This window comes from Sparus aurata, chromosome 22 (genome assembly GCF_900880675.1).
Source record: "Sparus aurata chromosome 22, fSpaAur1.1, whole genome shotgun sequence".
NCBI classification, from domain to species: Eukaryota; Metazoa; Chordata; class Actinopteri; order Spariformes; family Sparidae; genus Sparus; species Sparus aurata.
In genome coordinates, this window is record NC_044208.1 from 30988040 (window position 1) to 30995809 (window position 7770).

Below are 7770 nucleotides of genomic sequence, written 5' to 3' on the forward strand. Positions count from 1 at the left end.
GTTGTTGAGAACTTGCTCCTGTTATCATCAGCTGACTCAGATTCCTTCAGAGCCTCATTGGTAAAATATCGGGGAGAGCAGGAGCCGGTCCGCCATGCAGAGAGACATTTTCTAAATACATATGCAGATGCCGAGTAGCTAAAATGACTGCCGAGCTCAAAAGGGGGAATAAATAAAAAAATGCAATAGTTACTTTTCCTGGTAACTAATTACTTTTATAGTGGAGTAATTCTGTTACTAACTCAGTTACTTTTTTGGAAGAAGTAACTAGTAACTATAACTAATTACTTTTTTAAAGTAACGTGCCCAACAGTGGTAGTGAGTAGTGAGAAAGTAGCTGAGGTGGATATTTTACTGAGAACTCTGCACATCAAAGCTACAATACAATCATAAACTAACTTTGCTTGTTTGCTACTATCCATTTTTACAGCCTGAATTCAGCTTCTGGTCTCCAGGCGTCCAAAGAAGAGCGCACAGAAGAGAACGAGAGCATGTAGCGTGCAGCAGTCTGCAGCGCAGACAGCAAGAGTTTGTGAGAATCATATAAAACTGAGTGAGACGGGTTATTCCTGACTTTGAAAGAATAATAGCAAACATGCAAATACATTTATCGGCCGGTGGCGACAGGCATGCAGCCCACCCTGACCCGCGTGGACTGCGAGGGCCCGTTCATCGCTGCTTTCAGCTTTAATTATTTTTATTATTAGTATTATTAAAGTTGAGATACAGTATGAGGAAGTGATGGTGCATTTACTGACCTCCGTAGCAACCGATTAACTGGAAACCAGTCATGTAACTTCTGATATCAGCTGATCTGCTTGAACATGATGCGAGTGTGAAACCACAGCGACTGGTTTCTGACCACAGTCATCTAAGAAACAGAAGTCTTTTCTTATCTGTGTCCAACACGCTGACCAACACCTCCACGCCCGGACCAGTCGGACCTCCGACCTGCCGACTCTGTTACAGGAGCTCATTTCTCTGAAACATTTACACTTTACAGGATCCACATTCTCGTTTTAAACCATTTAAAGGAGCTGACTGGACTGTCATGTTCTCCTCTGGGGAAACTGTGACCATGATAATAATAATAATAATAGCAGTAATAATAATAATAATAATAACAACAGTAATAATAATAATAATAATAATAATTTTTTGGGATAGGGACAATGTACACTGATGAAAATCGAAAATATCTCTGTAATTATGCCGGATTATAGCACAGCTGCTAATTTGCATCCGTAGTCCCTAAAAAAAATAAAAAGTACAAATAGAAGAGAAAACACACACACACACACACACACACACACACACACAACACAACACATTACACAATCAGGAGGATACCAGACCCAGAAGGATAAAACAATGCAATAAATACGAATGTACAGTAGTCTTACGTCCAGTTAATGGTGGCACTTTTGGTGTGATTTGAGCCACTGTTTCAGTTGTCCTTTAAAAGAGGAGTATGTGGGACGTTCCCTTATTGTGGAGGGAAGAATATTCCAAATGTCCCCCACAACAGACAACATGTTCCTCCCATAGGGAGTCCTCCTGTGGGGAACCTCACAGTCTCCTCTATCACAGGCCCTGGTGCTCAAACCTCCCACCGTCCTTTTCTTTATGAATTCCTTCAGCGGTGGTGGAGCAACACCATGGAGACTCTTATATAGAAAACATGTAAATCTAAAAGTTTTGAAATTGTGGAAACTTAAAAAAATATGTTTTTAAGGGTCTTGCAGATATGGAAGGACAAGGGTTTTCATCTAGAGTCTTTAGGGCTTTTTTATAGAGAGATTCGGAGACTCGGTTTGAGTGCTGTCGTACATGCCAGAGACCAGCTGGTTAAGCAGTAGTGTATGTGAGAAGATCATTCAGTGTAAAAACATCAAAGCTGCACTGCTGCTTAATGAATTCCTGATCTGTCTGAAATTTGCCAGGTTGTATTTGACAGTTAGACACTTTTTTGATGTGTTTCCTGAACGAGAGTGTCGACTCCAGGATGACTCCCAAGTACCTGAACTCGCTCACCAAAGCGAGCTCCTCCGCTCCCAGAAAGACACCAGAATGATCAATATTTGGTGGAACATTTAAAGAAAGACATGAATCAGTGAGCCAGTCCTGAACGTGAGCCATTGCTGCTGTGAGTATTTGACCAGCCTCTGTAGCGTTTTTCGTGGGGTGAAAATAACTGCATGCATACAACTGTGCAGTGACACCGTCACAGACATCACAATCAAGTTCAGGTGTTTTAGTCTCTGACAGGTCCAGGTTGTTATTCTCAGTGTCGTCTCAGAAACCACAGCTGCTGCGTCACTCTCATTAAACTGGTGAGGACCAGACTCCATTTACAGAACAGTCATTTAATCATCATCAAACTCAACACACGAAATAAATCTCACCAAAGATCACACTGATCACACCGGGACTCGGTCGGCCCGATCACACCGGGACTCGGTCGGCCCGATCACACCGGGACTCGGTCGGCCCGATCACACCGGGACTCGGTCGGCCCGCTCACACCGGGACTCGGTCGGCCCGATCACACCGGGACTCGGTCGGCCCGATCACACCGGGACTCGGTCGGCCCGATCACACCGGGACTCGGTCGGCCCGATCACACCGGGACTCGGTCGGCCCGATCACACCGGGACTCGGTCGGCCCGCTCACACCGGGACTCGGTCGGCCCGATCACACCGGGACTCGGTCGGCCCGATCACACCGGGACTCGGTCGGCCCGATCACACCGGGACTCGGGTCTACAGGTGAAGCCTGTGTGTGGTGTGACCGACGTCTGGTGATGAAAAGCTGAGAATATTTAAACTTCTGAAGGCTGTGTGACTCGACTCACCTCAGGCTGCTGATCCATCTGAAATGATTGATTATCAGTTATTGCCCTGCTGTAACATTTACTACATGAATCAGCTGAAAGATTGAAAGTGTAGCTTTAAAAACAGAATCCATCTTTAAACCAGTTTCCATGATTCAGAGTCGAGACTTTAAACTGGTTACAGGATTTAAGATCTGGTTGTTAACACAGACGGTGTGAGATCTAAAGGTTCATCGTATGATTGACGGTTATCAGAACATGACCAAATATGGAGATGTTTATCAGCAAGGTGATGACATCACTGCCATGACATCAGCATTTCTTCTGTGGTCTTCCTCATTCTATCGTCCTGCCTCTTCTTCTTCTCTTGTCTTTATAAAGACCTGCTAACTGGCTGTCCTCAGTGACGCCTCCACCTCTCTGAAGGAGACCACAGACCGTCCTCCACCTCTCTGACGGACACCACAGACCGTCCTCCACCTCTCTGACGGACACCACAGACCGTCCTCCACCTCTCTGACGGACACCACAGACCGTCCTCCACCTCTCTGACGGACACCACAGACCGTCCTCCACCTCTCTGACGTCCTCCACCTCTCTGACAGACACCACAGACCGTCCTCCACCTGAGCAGGTAAACTTCCACCACCAGCTGTTTGTTCACATTATCTGCTTTCTCTGTGCTGCAGTTTTCATCCTGCTGGTTTTGTGTCTGTTTCAGTTGCAGAGACGATCCGACTGGAAACGGCAGCGAAGGTAAAAACTGTAACATCAGTGTTTGATCAACCGTGAGGTCATCGAGGGTTAAACACTGCAGAAGAAGAACCAGCTGATGACTGAGTGTCATCACTGTTGACTGCTGCTGCTCTTAGTGTTCTGATGTTCTGATGTTCTTTTGTTCTGATGATCTGATGTTCTGATGATCCGATGATCCGGTGTTCTGATGTTCTGATGTTCACTCTGCCTGCTGTACAGATGAATCCTCTTCCCTGGATGACGCTGGTGTTCCTGCTGTCGACTCGCTCCAGTTTGGCTGATGTGGACCAGAACTGGCTGACTGGTATCGTCAGTGGAATCAGGGCCGAGTGAGTTTAACCCGAATAATAAAAAACTGATCGGTCATGTGAGATAGTGTTGGTGAAGAAACTGTTAGAAAGTGTTGGAGGACGGATCAGAACCGTTTGTTGATGAGCTGTTCAGTATAAACCTCCACTCCGTCACATCTTCTCAGCTGTGTGTGTTTTTGCATCTTTTACCTTCAACAGGTACCAAATAAACGGACAGTTCAGTCTGGCTGCAAACATCCCAACGGACCTCGACCCAAACAACCTTCATGAAGTCCTCCAGAATGACAGTTACATAGGAAATGTTGAAAACACTCTTAACGATGGTGATGTATACAAAGGCAACAATGTGGTCATAGCCAAACCTGCAGGGACCGGTACATGCAGAACCTCAAGTTCTGACAAAGTTAGATGGATTGAACAGCGACTCTGAGGGTAAACTCCTGCTCATCTACTCCTACCTCTCCCCATGTGACGAAAAGTGTACAAACCCGAGCAATAAATTCAACATCATTGAAACAATTAAAGAAAAGGTCCTTCCATATTGGAGTAAAGTTGCCTTCGTGTTTACTAAAGTCTTCGATGACCCCGTATCAAGCTCTGGTCCTGACCCAACGGCCTTGAGACAATCACTGGAAGGGCTCGGGGATTCTGGGATTGGCCTCCAAAACATTTTCCGCTGTGACAAAATAGGAGAAAACTTTCAGTGCCTCAGTTGCTCATCACAGGGGTCAGTTTCAGAAGTTTGTGTTGATAACAACTTTGTTCCTGGACAGGAAGCAAGCAGCAGCCAAGTCAGGGACAGAATCAACACCGGCCGAATCAGGGACAGAATCAACACCGGCCGAATCAGGGACAGAATCAACACCGGCCGAGTCAGGGACAGAATCAACACCGGCCGAGTCAGGGACAGAATCAACACCGGCCGAGTCAGGGACAGAATCAACACCGGCCGAGTCAGGGACAGAATCAACACCGGCCGAGTCAGGGACAGAAGCAGCAGCAGGAACTGGTACAAGACCGGTCCAAAGAAACAAAGGAACAGGAGTCGTAGTGTGAGCAGCAGCAAGAACCGGTACAAGACCGGTCCAAAGAAACAAAGAAACAAGAGTCGTAGTGTGAGCAGCAGCAAGAACCGGTACAAGACCGGTCCAAAGAAACAAAGGAACAGGAGTCCTAGTGTGAGCAGCAGAGGTCCAAGAAGAAACGGTAGCAGCGGTAAAAGAAGCGGTAAAAGAAGCGGTAAAAGAAGCGGTAAAAGAAGCGGTAAAAGAAGTGGTAGGAGCACGATGGCGGCTTAGATGAGTTCTGGTTTCTGATGTGATTCAGTTGCTTCATCAGAATCTGACCCAGCTGACTGAGACAGAGAGGTTCTTTATGCTTAATGATGCATTTTTTTCCGGAGTTGCAAAAGTCTGTACAAAACTTCTGGATGTTTCTACAGTCGTACCACTGATCTGTGTGGCCTGTTGTTCTTCATGCTGATTAAAAACACGTGAACTCTTGTAAATGATCTTTATTATATTTACATGGATAGAAAATGATGATTTCCTCTTCTGGCGCTGACCCGTAGGTCAGCTGTCAGGACTCAGACCTGATGTGACTCTGTGGACCACTTCACTGATAACGTTTTCAGAGAGCAGGTTCTGATGGTCCAGTACAACATGGTTGTGTTCCAGTGCAGCTTTTTAAACCATCCCTGATATAAAAGCTTTGACATCCTGACAAACATGTGATCATGATCATATTTAATGATACCTGCCTGATCTCTGTGGACTCACCTCAGTGCTGACGATCATTTTATTCTGCATGTAAAGACTGAACGCTTCACTGTTCTGCATATTAACTCTAAATAAAGCTTCAGCATCAAACACTGTCTCTGTGTGACATTCACCTCAACCAGCAAAGACCAACAATCAATTATCAGTCAGTTATCAATACATAATGTTCTGCTGATTGGACAAAGAAAACTGAACAGACTCCATTTCTTAATAAAGTCAACATGTTTGCAGACGATGTGCTGTTGTATCTGACTGATCATCAGTTATATTCTATCACACCAAATCTTTTGTCTTTTGTCTTTATGGCTTTATTCATCAGAGATGAATGTTATGATCATAACTGTGTCGTGGTGAACGTGTTTTACTTTAGTTAAATACGAGCAGCTTCTTCTCACTGCACAACACTGTTTAAAATGTCTCTAACAAAGATTTATATTTCTAAGAAACCACAGACTGTGTTGTGTCTCCGCTGTGAACCATCACGCAACTTTATTTACTGCATCTGAGACTTTTCAATGGTCTGACCTGTGATTGGCTTATAACACCTGTAGCTCCGCCTCCAGCTGCCGTCTGTCCTCCGGAGCTCCGCCTCTCTCTTTCTAAAGTCGCAGCAGCTCCTCCTGATTGGACGAAACACACATAAACTCATTCACATCTACATCAGCAGAACAGACATTCTGTGAGTGATGACGATAATGATGAGGCAAAAGCTAAGCCCCGCCCACCTCGCAGTCCATCATCCATCAGCGGCAATGTTGATTGGTCACTGTGTTGCATTCTGGTAGTTGTAGGACACAGGAACTTTTCTCTGTTTTCTCTGCTCATCAAACAACAAATTCAAAAGTGTTCATGTCTTCCTGCTGCAGAGACGCCTGTACAGTGTGTGTGTGTGTAGTGTGTGTGTGTATGTGTGTAGTGTGTGTGTGTATAGTGTGTGTGTATAGTGTGTGACGTCTGTGTGTGTGTGTGTGTGTGTGTGTACAAAGAGATTAAGATAATAGGCTTTACTTTATAGGTGAACTGTTTCTTTAATTCCATGAGGAGCAAGAGAGGAAACACAACAAACTAACTGCAGGTGTGAGAAGAGACGAGCGAATAAGATGTCAACTCCACTCCATCCTGACACATCACCTGCAACCTCACCTTCTGATTATGTTTATTGCATTTATTATATATTTATTATGTCAGTGTGAGTCCTGCAGAGACGTTAGATTTAGTGTGACAGGATGTTTACTGGGTTTTCTCCAGATGCACTTGAACTCACCACTGACATTAACACATGAGTCCTATGTGTATTTATTATCATCATTATCATCATCATCATCATCGTTAGTAATGATATTATCATTTATACAACATGACCCTCGTTTACATTTTATCACTGAACGATGGTCTCGTCTGTGGAGCAGAAACACAGCAGACAGAACAGATCCTGTAAAAACATTTTATTTATTCAGCTTCATGTATAAAGACACAAACACAAACAGAACGATCAGCTGATGCTTCAGTGGTAAAGTGTCGTCAGCTCCTCCATCAGCTCCGACAGGACCGACAGTGACGAGCGACTGCCGGCGTTCAGCAGCGAGCGGAAAAACCTCCTCCACATCCTGAAGAACACGCCGCTGCAGACAGACAGGGGGACTCAGTCCAACACGAGAACTAGACCAGGTCTAAGACATGAACTAGACTAGGTCTAAGACATGAACTAGACCAGGTCTAAGACATGAACTAGACTAGGTCTAAGACATGAACTAGACCAGGTCTAAGACATGAACTAGACCAGGTCTAAGACATGAACTAGACCAGGTCTAAGACATGAACTAGACCAGGTCTAAGACATGAACTAGACCAGGTCTAAGACATGAACTAGACCAGGTCTAAGACATGAACTAGACCAGGTCTAAGACATGAACTAGACTAGGTCTAAGACATGAACTAGACTAGGTCTAAGACATGAACTAGACCAGGTCTAAGACATGAACTAGACCAGGTCTAAGACATGAACTAGACCAGGTCTAAGACATGAACTAGACCAGGTCTAAGACATGAACTAGACCAGGTCTAAGACATGAACTAGACCAGGTCTAAGAC